This window comes from Amblyomma mixtum, chromosome 8, assembly GCF_055824585.1.
Source record: "Amblyomma mixtum isolate Tamu chromosome 8, ASM5582458v1, whole genome shotgun sequence".
Lineage (NCBI taxonomy): Eukaryota > Metazoa > Arthropoda > Arachnida > Ixodida > Ixodidae > Amblyomma > Amblyomma mixtum.
The window spans coordinates 143,150,655-143,170,691 of NC_143019.1; positions in this window are offsets into that span (position 1 = coordinate 143,150,655).

The following is a 20,037-nucleotide window of genomic DNA, read 5'->3' on the forward strand; positions in this document are numbered from 1 at the left end:
CAACACCAATCCAAACAGTTTTGAGGTTCAGAGGGTGTCTCTAGCGTTTCAACTCTTCAGCGACAAAGTCGTTAAGGGGCTGCAGCTGCACAGGACTGGCATTGAAGAGACCTGCCGGAACATAGCGGCTACCCTCCATTTTTTTGAGTGAGTAGGAAGACTTATTTTTTTGCTGCTAAAAACTGTTCCACCGTAACGGCCATAAGACGGTCTCCTTGTTGTGTTGTGTTTCGTGGTTTCTGTTATAGAACTTATTTCTGTTTCAGGGCCATCCGTGACCTGATCCATGTGATGACCTCCCGCTTCAGTGCTGAGGCTCTACGTCCGAATTCTCCAGCGCCGCCCTCAGCCGCCTGCAAACGCGAGGCCGCGGTACCCCTCTAGTGTGTCAAATCCGCTCGCGCCTAGAGCGACTGGCGCATGCGCCATACGTGCACAGTGGGTGCCCGGCCACTGCGGAATTGCGGGCAACGAGCAAGCCGACGAACCGCCGCACTTCAGTTACCTCCTAGCGATCTCCCTCGCACTGGAGGACGTGCGAGCGGTCATTTACGACCATTTCCGAGAGCAGCGCCCCGACCAACGCATCGCACGAGCGGAGTGCATCAACAGCATAAGTAGCCGCTCCCTGACACGGCAGCAGCGCGCGATGATCCTCCGTGAGCGTGTAGGATGCGTGTAGCCCGAGGACAGACGGTTGCGCCACGGACTAGCTACAAGCGACGTGTGTGGCGATTGTGGTGCAGTTGAAACACTGGAGCACTCGCTCCTCCTCTGTACCGCTTTCGCCCAACCGCGTCGCGACATGCTTGCGGCTTACAGGGGCGGAAGAGCTCCTCTCGGACAGTGTATCGGCGCTCCTGTGGCCCCAGAGCAGTGCGCGCACCTGTGAGCGAACTCTGGTGAGCATCTGTGTATACTTCGGCCAGACGGGCTGGACGGCCCGTTTGTTCCGCTCCAGGTAGTTTCCCGCAGAGACGAAACGCTCCGCGTGTGCTACCTTCGGACGCTTTAAAGCTGGGCGCCCCCACACCAGCTTATCTGCACAGTGAGCCGCGAGTGTGTGCTTTTGTCCTGTTTTTCCTTTCTTCTCTCGGGACAGAACACGGCACGCGCGCCACATTTAAATATTTACCTTTGAGCGGCCGGCCTGCGACGACTAAGTGACTGCGCGCGTGCCCTATGCTTCCCCACGAACAATGGCCCGCGCGATGCGCTCACTGGCGCAGGGCAACGCATCTATGCCGGCCGGAAAGTCATCGCGGGGGCTGACGCCGGCCGCTTCCCCACGCAATTTGCTCGCCCGCGCACTTTATTTCTTTATTTTTATTCCCTGTATTCGTACATAGTGTATATTGACGCCCTACCCCTATCCTTTCTTCTATCGCTCCCCCCTTGCTTTCTTTCTTTCTTTCTTTCTTTCTTTCTTTCTTTCTTTCTTTCTTTCTTTCTTTCTTCCTTTCTTTCTTTCTTTCTTTCTTTCCTTCTTTCTTTCTTTCTTTCTTTCTCTCTTCCTTTCTTTCTTTCTCTCTTTCTTCCTTTCTTTCTTTCTTTCTTCCTTTCCATCTTTCTTTCTTTCTTTCTTCCTTTCTTTCTTTCTTTCTTTCTCTCTGTCCTGTCCGTCCCATTTTATTCTCGCTAGCCGCAGCTCAGGTGCTTCAGGCTTCGATGGCAGATGCCGCGGATATCAACATCTTTTCCCTTCATATTTTATTTCTTATTACCAATAAATAGCCACTAACAACAACAACAAGCTTCATTCCTTTTTGTTTCTCCTGAGTGCATGGGAAGAACACATTAATGGAAAGGACGGCTTTTTAAGCCAGTCGACAGCTACAGGACTACGTGTGGCACTCTGTAGTGTGCTGTCACTGTTGGAGTACCTAACAGAACGTGCAGGCTTCAAATACCTGATGACCAGTAGGCTAAGCCAGGATCCAGATGAACATCTTTTTGGAATTGTGCGCCATTCTTCTCGGTGCAATACTCACCCAACACCAATGCAATTCGTAGTTACTGTGAACTGCCTTACATTCAACAACCTTGAGCACTCTGTTTCTACGGGAAAGGTACAAGCTGAAGGTGGAGCAGGCTTACGCACCTGCATCTAGCCATGATGACCAGATCATTGAAAGCTTCTATGAAGGCTTGGAAACGGCAATGATAAAAGGCAAATCACAGTACACTGTACTGATGGGCGACATCAAGCAGGGTGGAGACCAGGTGGTATGTGATTATGGCGTAGGTTCTGGGAATAGGAGGGGAGAGTTATTATTAGAGTTTTCAGATAGAAATACTTTACGGATCATTAATACCTTCTCCCGCAAGAAGTGGACGTGAAAGAGCCCCAATGGTGAGACTAAAAATGAGATAGACTTCATACTATCCGCTCAACGTGGCATCGTAGAGGATGTGGTGACCAAAGAATGGTAAGGTCTCGTATCAGCTTAGATTTGAAGAGGGAGCGGAGGAAACTAGTGAATCGGAAGCCCATTAACGAGTTAGCATTAAGAGGGAAGGTAGAGGAACTCAGGATTTCGCTGCAGAACAGATGTTACGCCATGTTAAGAAGACGACCATCACAGCTATCGTTAGGGAATGCGCTCCAGAAGTAAACGGTAGGATGTTTGGACAGAATACCTCTACAGACAGAACTGGCAGAGCTGGCAGGCCAAAGACGAATACATGAATGTTACCTTAAGCAATTTTATCAAAGAATCTTCTTCTAAGTTCTGGCGATACCTTAATTCTAAGCCCAGTCAAACCAGCAATCCACCCCCGACTGAAGCTATCGCTATTCAATGATTACTTTATCTCGGTATTTACACACGACAACAGAAAAAACCGGACCTGAAATATTTTCCCCAGCAACTCACCAAAACTGGACGATTTAATCTTAACGGAATCGGACATTTTTTCCCTCATAGTTGAAATAGATCCTAAAAAATCTAGTGGCCCTGAGAACATACCAAATGCGTTTTTCAGGCGATACGCGGAATGGATGTCAAAGTTCTTGCTCCTAATTTTTGCAAAATCATTGCTAACAGGCGAAGTTCCGGAGAAATGGAAAATTGCTAAAGTTATTCCTATACATAAATCAGGTGACCCCAACAATGCATCAAATTACCGACCAATCTCCCTTACTTGTACGGCCTGCAAAATCCTCGAGCATCTAATTCTCAAGCACATTGTATCATTTGTTGAAGAAAACCACTTAATTGTTCCTAACCAGCATGGATTTAGAAAAGGTTTGTCTACGATAACTCAACTGATTGAGACAGTTCACGACCTAGCACTAACAATGGATAAAAATGGCCAGACCGATATCATATTTTTAGACCTGTCCAAAGCCTTCGATCGAGTTTCCCATCCTAAGCTCCTCCAGAAACTTATCCATTACCTCGGGGACAACATGATCACCAAATGGTTGAAAAGTTATCTTACAGGTAGACGGCAATATGTGCATTACAAAGAACATTCTTCGAACTGCGGCGATGTGTTGTCTGGCGTCCTACAGGGTGCCGTTCTAGCCCCAATCCTATTCCTTCTTTTCATCAATGATCTGCACGTTATCACTGACGTAACAATAAGAATGTTTGCAGACGACTGCATCATCTAGAAAGAAATAACCTGCCGTGACGACCAGACAACTTTAAACAGTGCGCTAAACACAATGGTGTCAAACATGGCAGATGGGAATTAACGTAGAAGAAACGGTTTGTATGACAGTAACGAATAAGAAAGTACCCATGAACTTCCCATATTATCTACAAGGACATAAGCTAATGAACGTGCAAGAGTATAAATACCTAGGTATCATAATTTCATGAGACTTAAAATGGAACAAACCGGTAAGATATATCGCTAATAAAGCAATGGCAGCTCTCTACTCGCTCAAGCGCTCGCTTAGATCTGCATCAGTCGATACTAAGCGCCTAGCATACACGTCACTTGTCCGCTCTATACTGGAATATGGAATAATATGTTGGTTCCCATTCCACACAGAGAACATAATTAAACTGGAGCGTGTTCAAAGGAAAGCGGTGAGATTCATTTTTAACAAGTATCGCCGTCATGACTCACCTACAGAACTATTAAGGCAAGCCAACCTTCCTACCATACAAAGTCGAGCCAGACTACTGCGCCTCAAGTTTCTTTTCCTTCTTTTTAATGGCTGCATGAAAATCGATACAAGTAAGTACTTACTGGAATCAAATACACGTAGCACCAGAAGAAAACATGCTAAACATTTAACTGAACACAGATTCCACAACGACATATTCCGATACTCATTTTTCCCACAAGCGATCCGTGAGTGGAACAGCTTGGCTAGCGATGCTGTCAATTGCGCATCACTCGAAACTTTCATCGCTTACATATCAAGCAATGCTGTATAGGAGACGCATGCGCGCTATCTTGCTTCTTGATTTCTTTGTCTGTTTGTTTGTTTGATATTTATCAAAAGATAATGCGTCTTATCATTTGCTTCTTGAATATGTACTTACTTTTTTATTTTTGTTTCTGTTTTCCTGTGCTAAATATTCTAACCTATCATTTACTCCTCTTATTGCAATTTTTAGCGTTTGTATAAACCAAGATAGAATGTGTATCTACTGCCTCTTCAGTTCAAATTGCTTATGACCGTGCCTACTCCAAGTTTCTTGCTTTCAATGTGTAATGTGTCCCTTTCCTGCAACGGCCTCAAATGTGAGGCTAGCAGTATGTACAAATAAATAAATAAATAATAAAAGCATTTTCATTTCATTTTTTTTTTAATTTTATTCATTTATAGGCAATTCAAGTATTGCCCACGAGGCAAGAGAAAAGGAGACTATTGGTCTCCTGACTAGGTCTTGGACCCGCCGGGCGCACCAGAGGCAGTAGTAATACATAACATATCACCTTAAGCATATATCCTAATCACGATCAGATCAGATTATTATATAATTCTACATGCAATATACATATGCACAAGCTGCGAGAAATAAATGGCACTTTGCTTAATAGCGACATGAAGAAACATAGGACAAACAGAAACAAACAGAAAAAAAGACAAACAGGGCAATGTCATCAGCAATATGGATAAGATAGTTGAATTAGCCGAAGATTTCTACAAAAATCTATACAGTAGCGAATCTAATCAAGTTACTGAGGGAGGCAGTCGAGCACAGTATTAGGACATCCTGCCAGTAACGAAGGAGGAAGTAAAGAAAGCCTTAGGAGCAATGCAAAGAGGGAAAGCAGCTGGTGAGGATCAGGTAAAAGCAGATATGTTGAAGGACGGAGGAGAAATTGTGCTACAAAAACTAGCCACCCTGTATACGCAATGCCTTGTGACCTCGAGAGTACCAGAAGCTTGGAAGAACGCTAAAATTATCTTAATTCATAAGAAAGGAGACGTCAAGGACTTGAAGAATTACAGACCAATCAGCTTATTGTCCATTGCCTACAAGGAATTTACTAAGGTAATCGCTTATAGAGTCAGGACAACCTTGGACTTTAGTCAACCAAATGATCAGACAGGCTTTCGTAAAGGATACTCGACGACAGATCACATTCACACTATCAATCAGGTGATAGAGAAATGTGCAGAATATAACCAACCCCTATATATAGCCTTATTGATTACGAGAAAGCATTTGACTCAGTGGAAACCTCAGCTGTCATGCAGGCATTGCGGAATCAGGGTGTAGAAGAGTGCTATGTGAAAATATTGGAAGATATTTATAACGCTTGCATAGCTACTATAGTTATCCATAAAGTCAGCAATAAAATTCCAATACGGAAAGGTGTCAGGCAGGGAGACACGATCTCGCCAATGCTCTTCACTGCCTGCTTACAGGAGATATTCCGGGGTCTGGAATGGGAACAGTTGGGGATAAGAGTTAATGGAGAATACCTGAGTAATTTGCGATTCGCTGATGACATTGCCTTGCTAAGCCACTCAGGACAAGAACTGCAAAGCATGATCAATCAGTTAGACAGGCAGAGCAGAACGGTGGGGCTAAGAATTAACGTGCAGAAAACCAAAGTAATGTTCAACAGCCTAGCAAGGGAACAGCAGTTCGCCATTGGTAGCGAGGTGCTGGAAGTAGTAAGAGAATATGTCTACTTAGGGCAGGTAGTGACCGCAGATCCGGATCATGAGAGGGAAATAACTAAAAGAATAAGAATGGGGTGGAGCGCATATGGCAGGTTCTCTCAGATCATGAATGGTAGCTTACCAATATCCCTGAAGAAAAAAGTATACAACAGCTGTGTCCTACCGGTACTCACCTATGGGGCAGAAACGTGGAGGCTAACATAGAGGGTTCAGCTTAAGTTAAGAACAACGCAGCGAGCTATGGAAAGGAAAATGAGAGGTGTAACGTTAAGAGATCGAAAGCGGGCGGAGTGGGTGAGGGAACAAACGCGGGTTAATGACATCTTAGTTGAAATCAAGAGGAAGAAATGGGCTTGGGCAGGGCATGTAATGCGAAGCCAAGATAACCGCTGGTCCTTAAGGGTAACGGAGTGGATTCCAAAAGAAAGCAAACGTAGCAGGGGACGGCAGAAAGTTAGGTGGGCGGATGAGATTACGAAGTTTGCGGGGATACAGTGGCCGCAACTGGAGAAGGACAGGGTTAATTGGAGAGACATGGGAGAGGCCTTTGCCCTGCAGTGGGCGTAGTCAGGCTGATGATGATGATGATGATTTAACAAAAACAAAAAAAAAACAAAAAAACAAGAACACAAATGACACAATAGGGCACGTGCTCTTTGCCTAAACTGATGTACAGATGTAGCATTTTTGCAGTAGCTATTATAACTGGATAGGAATTGCAGAACTTTGAAATTTTATGTTCGCTAGTTCGTGTACCATATTTTGTTCTTGGCCTTTCTGTCAGTAAGGTAGTACGACGCAATGAATAAACGGTATCTCTATCAAGGTACAGATTACAAAACGCCGCACAATTTGTTGTCAACTCTTTATATATATACAGACTCAGCTTCAGGTGTGTGGGGATACACATGAATCCCCGTCCCCATTGTAACGGCCGCGCGTTAATTACGCATCACGCGATGCTATGCGCGCGCCGTTCGGGAGGTTTTGCAAGGGAGGGCACTCTCGCCACCCCCGCTTCCTTTCGCTCCCCGCCGCGACGCCGCCGCGGAGACTTTCCTTCTTTCCCCTCTTACAACGGAGAGACCTCCTCTCCACAGCCCGGGAGGAGAAGCGTTTCTCCCGAGGCCCGCTTGTCTTCTGGCGGGAGCCGTGCACACGCATGGATCAGAGATCTGCCACGGAGATCGCTGCCCTTATCGCCCGGCCACCGTGTGTGACTTGACCGCCGCGGGCCGTGAGCGAGGAACCACGCGAGGTGAGCGGAACCTTCTTCCCCCACATTTTTGCGTGCGTTCTTTCCTTTGTGTTATTCACCCCCGTACGCGAGCGGAACCCTCTCCGTCGTTACGGCGGTTGTATTGTTGCTGCTGCATTGTATTGCTCGGGAGCAATAAACGCTCCTCCGAGTAGCATACTCGCGTTTGTCCCCTCTGGCCCGAACCCGCCGTGGTTGCGACTCACCGCACCGCGGGTTGGGGGTCACAGCTCTGACTGCTAGGGCTGGCACGCTGGTGCTAGAGAGCGACAACTGCTTCTAGCCCTTTGAGCGTTATCACAAGAATAACCCCCATATTCTTGGCGCCCAACGTGGGGCCAGATGTGTGACAAACCGAGTGTCTGTATGACCGACTGCCGACATACAGACTAGCCATGGCGGCGAGCGGGATTGACATCCAGTCCCTGCTGTGGTTGTCCTATACGGCTTCTCAGCAGCAACATCCTGGTCACGGCACTCACTTGGCTGAGACGCCTAGGCGAGCCGTCCGGACGCCTAGCGCGATGGGCGCTACTCCTCCAGCGTTACGACTTTACCGTGCGCTACAGGAGGGGCAAGAACAACGTGGTGGCGGACGCACTTTCGCGCGCGCCCGTGGACGGCTTGTGAAGTAACAACACTGCCCACTCCGCCGCGCCCGACAGCCAGAGCAGCGCGACTGCCGCGCAGCTCACACAACGCCCCGAGGGAAGGGACACCCCGCCTTCCCAGGGCGAAAGCGTAAACCACTTTGAAGGCATCAGTTCAGTGGTGAGCGTTTTCAGCAGAAAGGAGCTGTTGGAGGCACAGCGGGAGGATCCATTTTGTCTAAAAGTGTTCGACGGGCTCAGGGAGCCGGGTGGCGCGGCCGCGGCGCACATGGAGGCAACTGGTATTGTTGTCCGCGCGGGGCGCTCGAACACAGCTGGTAATGCTGTGAGCGCGATGGATTCCTATCTGCTCGACTCCGATGGCATCCTGCTGAGATATATCCCCTCCGAGAAGGATACACACGAGTCCTTCAAGGTGGTGGTTCCACGCACGTTGAGAGGAGCACTTTTACGCTACTTTCATGACACGTGCATAGCTGGGCATGCGAGTGGCCCTAAGACTTACCTCAAGTTGTGCCGCCTCGCTACCTGGCCTGGCATGAAGCGGGATGCGATACGCTACGCCCGCTCGTGCGACGTGTGCCAAAGGGTCAAGCTACGTGGTGGACGCCCACCTGGGCTCATGCAGCCGATCAATAGCCAGGGTCCTTGGCAAATTGCGGCTTGTGACGCCATGGGACCTTACCCCAGGACTCCGAGTGGAAACCAATATCTGCTCGTTGTCACAGACCATTTCAGCAAATGGGTGGAACTGTTCCCACTTCGAAAGCTGACGGCACGCGTAATCATGGGGAAGCTGATCGAGGTGTTCACACGATTCGGCTACCCCGGGCAGTTGATAATGGACAATGCATCGTACTTCACTGCCAAACTTTTCGTGGACTCCTGTGCGGCCCTTGGCATTAAGCACAGGAGAACAACCACGTACCACGCCCAGGCGAATCCCACGGAACGCGTGAACCGCAACATCAAGCACATGCTCGTTGCATTTGCGGAGACGCACATCGACTGGGACACCTGCCTCCCCGAGATTGGATTTGCTCTAAGGTCGACCGTGAACCGCTCGACTGGGTACACACCTGCCGCTCTCAACCTTGTCAGGGAGCTGCCGAACCCGTTAGAACTTACTCTACAGGTTCGCCGCAACACCCCGATTGCTTGGTCGGCACGCGCCGACTATGCGACCGGGCTGCGCGCGAGGATGACGGAGGCTTTGGACAAAGCACGCCGGAATCTGAGCACTGCTCAGGCCCAGCAGAAAGCGCAGTATGACCGCTCTCACCGGGAAGTTCACTACAAACCGGGTGACCTGGTGTTGAGGCGCAGTCACGTTCTGAGCGATGCCAGTAAGCGGTTTTCTGCTTCTCTGGCGCCGAAATGGACGGGACCATATGTAGTTCGGCAGAAACTTTCCTCTCTCGTCTACAGGCTGGCGGACTTGACGCTAAGACCGACCGGCGGGCCAGTGTATGTCTGTGATCTCAAACCCTACTTTGACTGAGGGAACGAGTGGCCTGTGGAGAACACCCTCCCACGCCAGCAGGCAGCCGCACCGAGAGGCAAGGCTCGACAACAGAGCCCGGCGCCTCGTTGCAACTTGCGCCCACGGCAGAAACAACTCTGACCAACGCGCAGGGAGTAATTTCTCCTGCTTAATATGGACGGAACACCTCTTCCATATTTCGCACCACGGCTTCCGGAGCAAGCACACGCTTTCTCTTCGGAAAAGACCGAGCGGGGTTAGACTAGCTCAAAGAAAAAAAATTGTGTAAGTCGGTAATGTAACTAGAATGAAAAGATAGCCTTGCAGCCGCAGGCCAGCCTTCACAGCGTGCCCGGAGGAGAGCCAGGGGACGCCGCAACGACCGTTGCTGCTTCGAACACCGAGAGCCAGGCCGTTTGGAGGGCGGCCGCATTCCAAATCCAAGAGCCCGCTGTCACCACCGAGCAACCGTATGCAAAAACAGCTTCCGGTCGGCCGCGGGACGAGCGAAAGAGAATTCGGAGAAACCGGGGCCTGTGTCTGCCGTGGCGAAAACTGCGGCGAAGAAGCCGCCTTGGAATTCCCCGTGTCCCCGCGGCAGCGGCTTCGCCCACGAGAGAAGCTTGGTCCCCCGCTGGGCCCGCCTCACAAGTTCACCGCGGCAGAGGGAAAATGGGTCGGCGCGCCTTTTTCACCCCCCAACGAAAGGAAAAGAGGGCCATCGAGCCGAGAGCGAGCGGTTCGACCAGCTGAGTGGAGGCCTGCCGTACGCTGTGCAACGGGACGACACGGTTCATAATTGCCCTGAGCCTGCCTGCCGCCTGCGCGTCCCGGCAAAGCTGCCCTGGCCGACTCACGGGACCTGCGGTCATCAACCCCCTTCAACCCTGGGCTCCACGGTCGTCCATGGCGGTCGTCTAATGTCCTTCCTGCCCTGGCATCCACGGCCTTCGACGACGGCACTGCTGGCTGTGAGCTGAATCTTTTCTTTATTAGTTTTAAAGTTAAACGGCGTTTCGCCGGCCCCACTCGGTACACCCTATTTGTGAACGCGGTCACTTCTCGGCCGTAGGGCAGTTTTAAGGAGGGGGGGATGTGGGGATACACATGAATCCTCTGCCCCATTGTAACAGCCGCGCGTAATTATCACGCGATGCTATGCGCGCGCCGTTCGGGAGGTTTTGCGAGGGAGGGCACTCTCGCCACATACGCTTCCTTTCGCTCCCCGCCGCGACGCCGCCGCGGAGACTTTTCCTCTTTCCCCTCTTACAACGAAGAGACCTCTTCTCCACAGCCCGGGAGGAGACGCGTTTCTCCAGAGGCTCGCTTGTCTTCTGGCGGGAGCCGTGCACACGCATGGATCAGAGATCTGCCACGGAGACCGCTGCCCTTATCGCCCGGCCACCGTGTGTGACTTGACCGCCGCGGGCCGTGAGCGAGGAACCACGCGAGGTGAGCGGAACCTTCTTCCCCCACATTTTTGCGTGCGTTCTTTCCTTTGCGTTATTCACCCCCGTACGCGAGCGGAACCCTCTCCGTCGTTACGGCGGTTGTATTGTTGCTGCTGCATTGTATTGCTCGGGAGCAATAAACGCTCCTCCGAGTAGCATACTCGTGTTTGTCCCCTCTGGCCCGAACCCGCCGTGGTTGCGACTCACCGCACCGCGGGTTGGGGGTCACAGCTCTGACTGCTAGGGCTGGCACGCTGGTGCTAGAGAGAGACGACTGCTTCTAGCCCTTTGCGCGTTATCATAAGAATAACCCCATAGGTGATAAGAACACATGAAAGATGGTAGATTGTGGCGGATCATAAGCTCAGAAGCACTAGTTCATTTGCTGACTGAAATAAACGTGCAGCTTTCCGAATGAGCACACATAGTCTTTTGGGATCAGTTTTTGTGATAGTTCCCCATACCAACCGACAATAATTTATATGAGATTGAACAAGAGAAAAATACAATCGCTTCTTGAGCCAAAAGGGCAACAGATTACGAAGCCTGTATTGCATGTCAACTGATTTTGCAACCTTGATGCGGACATTATTAACATGATATGTCCAACTAAGTTTCCTGTCCAAAGTAACTCCTAAAAACGAAACATTTTCAACCTGTTCAATCTCAGAAGTTCGAAACGACAGTCGCACAACATGGGATATGGGCTTATTTTTTGCACAAAACAACATAAATTTCGTTTTATTTGTATTTAATTCAAGTTCATTTAGGAAAAGCCACGTGCTAAGTTCCAGTAGCCAAGTATTAGAAATAATTTCAGCTTAAGTTTCAGCTTTCAATAATTTCAGCTTTCATGCTTAAAAGCGAAGCTAAAATCTAATACGGTGCCTTTGTACTGCACTCGGTGCTGGAAGGTGAGCACCCGCACATCGCTAGTGCGCACGCACCAACGATGCCCTTAGTGCACTTACTGCAACTTCAGCCGCAGTTTTAGAGGTCGTCTATGCAACGTGTAATACTTGTTGCGCTTCGCATCGCCAGTAAGACAAGGAAGGTAAGCATTAACTGTTAGCAGAGATGCGCCCTACACTACACATGGCTGAAGAAGCGGACCAGCAAACTACTTTGCACAGCCGCATATCACCCTCATGAAGAATTTTGTCTAGCCAAACAACGAGGGGGCAAGCGGCACGTCGTGTTTCTTCGATTTTTGCCGTGTGGAAGCACGGAAAGTAGGGCGTTCAGTTTCGGACGATATAACGCCCAAAAGCTCAACCCCGAGCATGCTATGCTCTCGTACCTCAGGCGCAGAGCGCGTGCGAACTTGGGAATGCGTACACAAAATCCGCAGCAGTGAGCATAAATAGCGACGCGCGGCTGGAAGCAGCCGCAGACGGAGCAGACGATGCGAGGCGAGAGCCGCAGTAGACCAGTTGTGCAGCACGTGACCAAGCGCAGCCAATGTGCGTTGCGGCGGCGAAGAGAAAAGCAAGAATACTAACGCAGTGCTGTCACCAGCCTAGAGATGGCACTCGCGTCTCTTCGAGATTTGTGGCGACTTTGCCCCTTGTCTTCCCCTTAGGTTGGCTTCGCCGTGAAGCACCCTCTCAAGGCTCCGCTCTTCGCCGGCACGGAGAAGTCTCGTGGGGAGGAACGTTCGTCCACTCCTCTCGTCCACTCCGGCCGCGGAGCGTCCCCTGCCCCAGAGTGGGCGAACATTCGCTCATCACCTTGCTGGTGAGGGACATGCTGCGACTAGAACGAAAATAGTTGGCCTGGTCGGTGGCGCTGCAGTGCGATTTTCGCTCAGTGCCTTCACATGCAACGCGTACTGAACGAATTCGGTCGGAGGGACACGCAATATTTCTCGCATAGAAAACCCATGATTAAACGCGACAGAAACGCAAGTGCTGATGCTGTTATGACCAGCGTGTTTTTAGATGCAAGGAAATATTTCGTATGTTTTGACTAAAATAAACAATTTTGCTCCGAAGCGACAACAGCTCCCCCGTGACCTAACGTCACACGACGTCTCGGCGCTCACCATTGATCAGTAGCAGAGCGAACACACCGACGCTGCGTTTGAATTCCAACCGGACGGAACTCGATCGGAAGCAGTCTGCGGCTGGACCGATGCACCCCCCCCCCATTCACAGACCAACCGCATTCGCAGCGTCGCAGGCGAGAATCGCACGCATGTGAAATGGCCCTAAGCCGGACGTCCTCGATTCCTTACCGTATTTTGTTGCTAGCTGGCGTTATTGTTGTTGTAGCAATAAATGCCTTGTTTGTGTCAGCCAGTGTGTCGTTCCTTTGTTCCCTCAGAGCAAGGCCCGCCGTGGTCAGCGTGCGCTCGGTAGCGCACACAATCACCCGGTTAAGTCCGGCGTTAATGAATTGCACCAGCCGCTCTGCCCCCCCCCCCCCCCCCCCCCCCCCCGAAAAAAATTCAGGGGGCACTTTGACTGTCTAAAGTGCGTAGAGGCGAAAGCGTTTTCCGCACCACTTTCAGTGCTTCTGTGGCACTGGTGGCGTCACATGTAATTGAGTACTCATTACTAAGTGATGGCATATCACTAATTAACGGTTAATTACTGATTAATGCCTGAATACTAATTAACTGCTAATTAAGCTTAAGCTTAAGCTTCGACTTTAGGAGTGGAACGCGACAGCGTGTTGTAGCGCTGCCAGGGAGTCCACGGAACGCCGCCACCCGTTCGGCGCGATGCCTTGCCGTTTCAACGCAACGGTTTTTGAGGAAAGGAAATGGCGCAGTAAATCTCTGTCATCTCGGTGGACACCTGAACCGCACCGTAGAGGAACGGAGGAAGTGGGAGTGAAAGAAGAAAGACGAAGATGGCCCGTAATGAAGAAAGTGAAAATTGTATTTGAGGAAAGCAAATTACGCAGTAACTGTCTCACATATCTCGGTGGACACCCGTCAAAATTCAGGGGGGTGGGGGGGTGCACTTTTTTGACCTAAAATGTGGTCACTGATGTGTGGTTAAGATGTTAAGCTTCGCCTCTAAGAGTGGTGGTGGTGGTGAAAAACATTTATAATGCAATAAATATTTACAGAGAGGTGATTGGGGTAGGCCCTATTGGCCCTTTCCCCTAACAATACTAGGTGGAGCTCCTATTCCGGGGCCCCATTGGCAAGCAACGCCGCCCGCGTCCGGTGAACCAAGGCCTTTTGGGTCTTTAGGTCCTGACAGCCGAGCAGGGCCGCCTCCCAGTCCTCTCTGGTGGGGTTGGGGTTGGGGGGATAGATGGGTTTGACTGACACGCCCAAACCATGTGGAAGGTGTCAGCCACCTCCCCACAGAACTGGCACGTGCCATCAAAGGATGTATTGAAATGTTTAAGCACCGCCGGGCACAGTACAGTGTCAGTAATAATTTTGATGAGGAGGCGCTCGTCAGCGCGATCCAGACCCTTACAAGGGGCCGGGTAGCGCCGGTGCTCCTCCTTGTAGTAATCGGTGATTTGTTTGAATGTAATGGCCAGATTGTCTGATTGGGAGTACCCTTCCAAGGACAGGGAGATAGCCCGGGGAGAGAGTGCGCGGGCGGCCTGATCGGCCTGTTCGTTTCCCTGGAGCCCCTGGTGACCGGGGGCCCAAATCAGGTTGCGTGGAGTTGGATCTTCAGATCGACAGCTATATTCCAGTATGCGCCAGGCAAGCGGGGGAGCCCAGCCCAACTCGTAGTTCCGACAGGCCCCTCGCGAGTCGGTGATGATGTGTTTCGAATTGGGAGTAGTGAGAGCAAGAGCAATGGCAATCTCCTCCGCGTGTGTTGCGCTGTAGGCTTTGAAAGTGAGCCCGTTGACTGTGTTTGTGTTGTGTACGACTGCGGCCGTGTACCACACCCCGTGGTGTGGGCCGGCAACGTCCACGTAATACACATGTTGTTGGTTACCATAGTATCGCGCCAACGCTTCCGCGCGCGCCTGGCGACGACCGCTATGGTCTTCTCTGGACATGTTGCGGGGAAGGGGTCGGACCCGGAGGGCGCGTCTCCAGGGTGCTGGCACTCTCTCCCTTTCCTCAATATGGTAGTCATGTTTGATGTGTAGCCGGTCCAAGAGGCGGCGACCGGACGTGGTCTGTGCAAGACGCGTGTATTGGTTGACTAAGTGGGCCTCTCGAAGCTCCCGAAATGTGTTCACCACGCCCAAGGCCAGAAGTCGCTGGTTGGACGTGGTGACCGGGAGGTCGAGAGCCCGCTTGATGACTTTCCGGTGGATGACCTCCAGTTGGTCATCATCATGTTTGCGCAGGTGCAAGTAGGGGGTTGAGTAGAGGATTCTACTCGTTACGAAAGCATGGGCAAGCCGCAGTGCATCCTTGCTTCGTAATCCGCCCCGCTTGTTGGAGACCCGGCGGACCATGCGGCCCACCTGGTCTCCCACCGTGCGAAGTTTGGCTAGGGTGGCTAAGAGTGGAACGCGCGTCTTGCAACGCTGCCAGGGAGTCCATAGAACGCCATCGCCCATTCGGTTCTAAGCCTCGCTCGTCGGTAAATTGGTTTTTGAGGAAAGGAAATGTATCTGTCTGTCATATCTCGGTGGACACCTACACCTCGCCGGAAGGGAAGGGAGGAGGATGGCACTGAGCGAAGACACCGTATTCACTAGACGCGCCTTTGTTCATTCCAAACCATCGAGCTGGCATGGCGGAGTGGATAGCATGCTCGCCTCGCACTCCGAAGACCGGGGTCCGATTCCCGAGCTCGACCAATTTCTTACTAGGTTTTATTTATTTATATGGCCTGACTAGAGAAGTTAACTAGGCTAATTGGGTAATTAAGCAATTAACTAAGCTCAGTCCCACTTACTTGGAGCATCACTATGTGGTCCCTACAATTGGTTGCATGGTTACTAGCCAAAGTACAATTGGCCCCGTTTGAAATTAGCGCACTGTGACGCCAAGACCGTTTCGACCAACTGAAAAGCGTGACATTATCTGTCGACAACTGCTGCTTACAACGATGAGACATTAAATGCTTTCGCCTTAAAATCTCACAGATTAAAGCGGAGACAGGAAAGGGCCGCATCCCCAGAGCAAGTTTTACAACTGTCCTTATCTAGAAACGCTGGGTAGACTATGAGATACTTTGCTGAAAGTAACCATCTTATTGCTATTATAGGGATTGCTGATATTCAAATCAAATCGGTTTATTTAAACATCCGGAGATGCTTAGGGGCATGGACAAAAACCCCTAAAGAGGCTGGACGGGGTCCGTGCCCCCTAAAGGCATCCATTGGAAAACGCGGAATGTTTGTAATACGATTCACCAGGGTGGAAATTTGGACAAGTCGGTATTGATCCATAACGTAAGAGTAGCGCAAAACCAGGACGACGGACACAAGGGGAGAGAACACACACCAACAACACAGGCGCTAACTTCCGACTGACGAAGAAAACCAAACCCGACCATGTGAACGGAACCCGAGCAAAAGTAGCGCATGCGCTGACCTAAGATAAAAAAAAAATCGAAAAAAAGGTGCGAAAAATGCGATAAAAAATGTGAGATCACGGATGTTTTGAACCCAAGAAGGCCAGCTCTCGTTTAGACAAGGAAATGGACGGAATACTAACGCAGTTATCTTGTAAGGCAGCAATCTGTGCAGCTTCCACAATTTCGCGAGTTAGCTTATCTCTACTCTTAGCAACGACTGAGCATTTGTCCAAAAAAGGCACGCACTTTCAATCTTTGCAGTGCAAAGCTAGATTGCTGCCGGTATAAGTCTTCATGTTATTATTGTGCTCTCGAAGCCTATTGTTCAGGCACCTACCGGATTGCCCAATATACTGCTTGCCACAGGAGAGCGGAATGTTGTACACAATGCCCTCAGTACATTTAACAAATCTTTTCCTGTGGCGGATGCTACACTGCTGCTTTTGTGAGCTATGTGCGGAGGGCACGGACCTTTTGCATAACACACTGAGCTTTTGTGGAGCGGAAAACACCACACGAACGTTTGCCTTTTTCCCTATTTTCTTCAGATTGTGCACGAGACAATGGACGTAAGGAATGACAGCCACCTTTCCTCTCGTTTCTTCTGTAGTGTTAGGTTCTTTCCGGAGCTTCTTTTTCAGCAGGTTTTCGGCGACTGTACCCACAAAATCTTTAGGGTACCCTGCTTCGAGGAACCTCGCGAGTTGTTCATGAAAGCTAGATGCGGATTGATGGGGGCATGACTTTTCAAAGGCGGTTTCCATGCAGAGGTTAATAATGCCTCGTTTCACGAGTTTAGAATGAGCTGATGTGTAAGGTAGAAGCGGTTTGTTGGCGCGAGGTGAATAGCACCAGCAAACGTGGTTGTCCATGAATTTAAGCCGAATATCGAGAAACCTAATCTCTGAGTCAGTAGGCATTTCGCTAGTCAATAGTAGCGGGTGAAAACACACTTGTACAATGGTCAAAATGTCTAAAGTAACGGCCTCGAGGTTCGAAGGTGTGCAGTTAACAAGGAAGAGAAAATCGTCAACAAATCTGAAGATTCTAACCACACAAGAATTAGCAAGTCGGTCTTGGAGGATCCTGTCAAGGTGTGCAAGGTATAGGTTACTAAGTGCGGGGGCCAGGCAGGACCCAATGCATATTCCCTGCTTTTGAATGAACGGAACGTCTTGAAAATTTATGAAGGTGGAGCGCAGATAAAACAACAGCAATTCTAAAAAACTATCAACAGACAGCCCTGATTCATTTTGAAATGACACCACACCGTAATGAAGGATCGATTCTTCAACTATGGTAAGTAGGTTATCATGAGGAAAGGAGTAATACAAATCTTTAACGTCAATGGAGAAGCCGAGAAGGCTCTGGTCGGACAACAATTTCACAGCATTAACAACTTGTTCTGAATTTCTTACAAGAAACGGGTCATTGACAGGCGAAATATTAAGTTTTTCTTGGAGAAACAAAGCTATTGACTTCTGCCAAGTGTCTTGTTCAAAAATTATTGCCCTAAGGGGAGCATCAACCTTGTGAGTCTTTGCGCTGAAAAACACTTCTAAAAAGAGACGCTTGCTATATTCAATGCTCTTTGCAACTTTTGCAAGATTGAGCTTGTCACATAGCTTCATGGCTTGTGCCTTAAGCTTGGGAAGCGAGACCTTCTTACGAGCCTCAAAAACCTCTGTCACAGCACGGTGGGCTTTCTCATTGAATGTATCATGCGAAAATACAGCAAAACCTCCCTCTTTGTCAGAGGGGAGGACACAAAGTGACTGTTCGGCTAGAAAGGACAGGACGCGATTCACATTGACTTTCGAGCGGCGAGGCTTACAGTGAGAAAGGACGTCCACACCATCGGCGATGCACCGACCACAGTCCTCTTGGTCGGCCAGGCGGGATACACGTCGCACCATGGAGAGCAGTTCATGCGGAGCTTTCGGAGATTCCCTTGCAAACTTGGGACCAAGGGCCAACGTCCGCATGACGTCCTGGGGAATCGTGACGCCGTCAGGGACGAACACTTTGTTCACGTTGCTAGGGCAGTTAGGGGGGCACCGGGAGCGAAGATCCTCCAGATGAACTTGCCAGAGGGCTTCGGTTGTACGGTCAGCTAATAGCAGATGCTCCGCATGAAAGCTCCGCATGAACTGCTCTCCATGGTGCGACGTGTATCCCGCCTGGCCGACCAAGAGGACTGTGGTCGGTGCATCGCCGATGGTGTGGACGTCCTTTCTCACTGCAAGCCTCGCCCCTCGAAAGTCAATGTGAATCGCGTCCTGTCCTTTCTAGCCGAACAGTCACTTTGTGTCCTCCCCTCTGACAAAGACGGAGGTTTTGCTGTATTTTCGCATGATACATTCAATGAGAAAGCCCACCGTGATGTGACAGAGGTTTTTGAGGCTCGTAAGAAGGTCTCGCTTCCCAAGCTTAAGGCACAAGCCATGAAGCTATGTGACAAGCTCAATCTTGCAAAAGTGGCAAAGAGCATTGAAAATAGCAAGCGTCTCTTTTTAGAAGTGTTTTTCAGCGCAAAGACTCACAAGGTTGATGCTCCCCTTAGGGTAATAATTTCTGAACAAGACACTTGGCAGAAGTCAATAGCTCTGTTTCTCCAAGAAAAACTTAATATTTTGCCTGTCAATGACCCGTTTCTTATAAGAAATTCAGAACAAGTTGTTAATGCTGTGAAATTGTTGTCCGACCAGAGCCTTCTCGGCTTCTCCATTGACGTTAAAGATTTGTATTACTCCTTGCCTCATGATAACCTACTTACCATAGTTGAAGAATCGATCCTTCATTACGGTGCGGTGTCATTTCAAAATGAATCAGGGCTGTCTGTTGATAGTTTTTTAGAATTGCTGTTGTTTTATCTGCGCTCCACCTTCATAAATTTTCAAGACGTTCCGTTCATTCAAAAGCAGGGAATATGCATTGGGTCCTGCCTGGCCCCCGCACCGAGTAACCTATACCTTGCACACCTTGACAGGATCCTCCAAGACCGACTTGCTAATTCTTGTGTGGTTAGAATCTTCAGATTTGTTGACGATTTTCTCTTCCTTGTTAACTGCACACCTTCGAACCTCGAGGCCGTTACTTCAGACATTTTGACCATTGTACAAGGGTGTTTTCACCCGCTACTATTGACTAGCGAAATGCCTACTGACTCAGAGATTAGGTTTCTCGATATTCGGCTTAAATTCATGGACAACCACGTTTGCTGGTGCTATTCACCTCGCGCCAACAAACCGCTTCTACCTTACACATCAGCTCATTCTAAACTCGTGAAACGAGGCATTATTAACCTCTGCATGGAAAACGCCTTTGAAAAGTCATGCCCCCATCAATCCGCATCTAGCTTTCATGAACAACTCGCGAGGTTCCTCGAAGCAGGGTACCCTAAAGATTTTGTGGGTACAGTCGCCGAAAACCTGCTGAAAAAGAAGCTCCGGAAAGAACCTAACACTACAGAAGAAACGAGAGGAAAGGTGGCTGTCATTCCTTACGTCCATTGTCTCGTGCACAATCTGAAGAAAATAGGGAAAAAGGCAAACGTTCGTGTGGTGTTTTCCGCTCCACAAAAGCTCAGTGTGTTATGCAAAAGGTCCGTGCCCTCCGCACATAGCTCCCAAAAGCAGCAGTGTACCATCCGCCACAGGAAAAGATTTG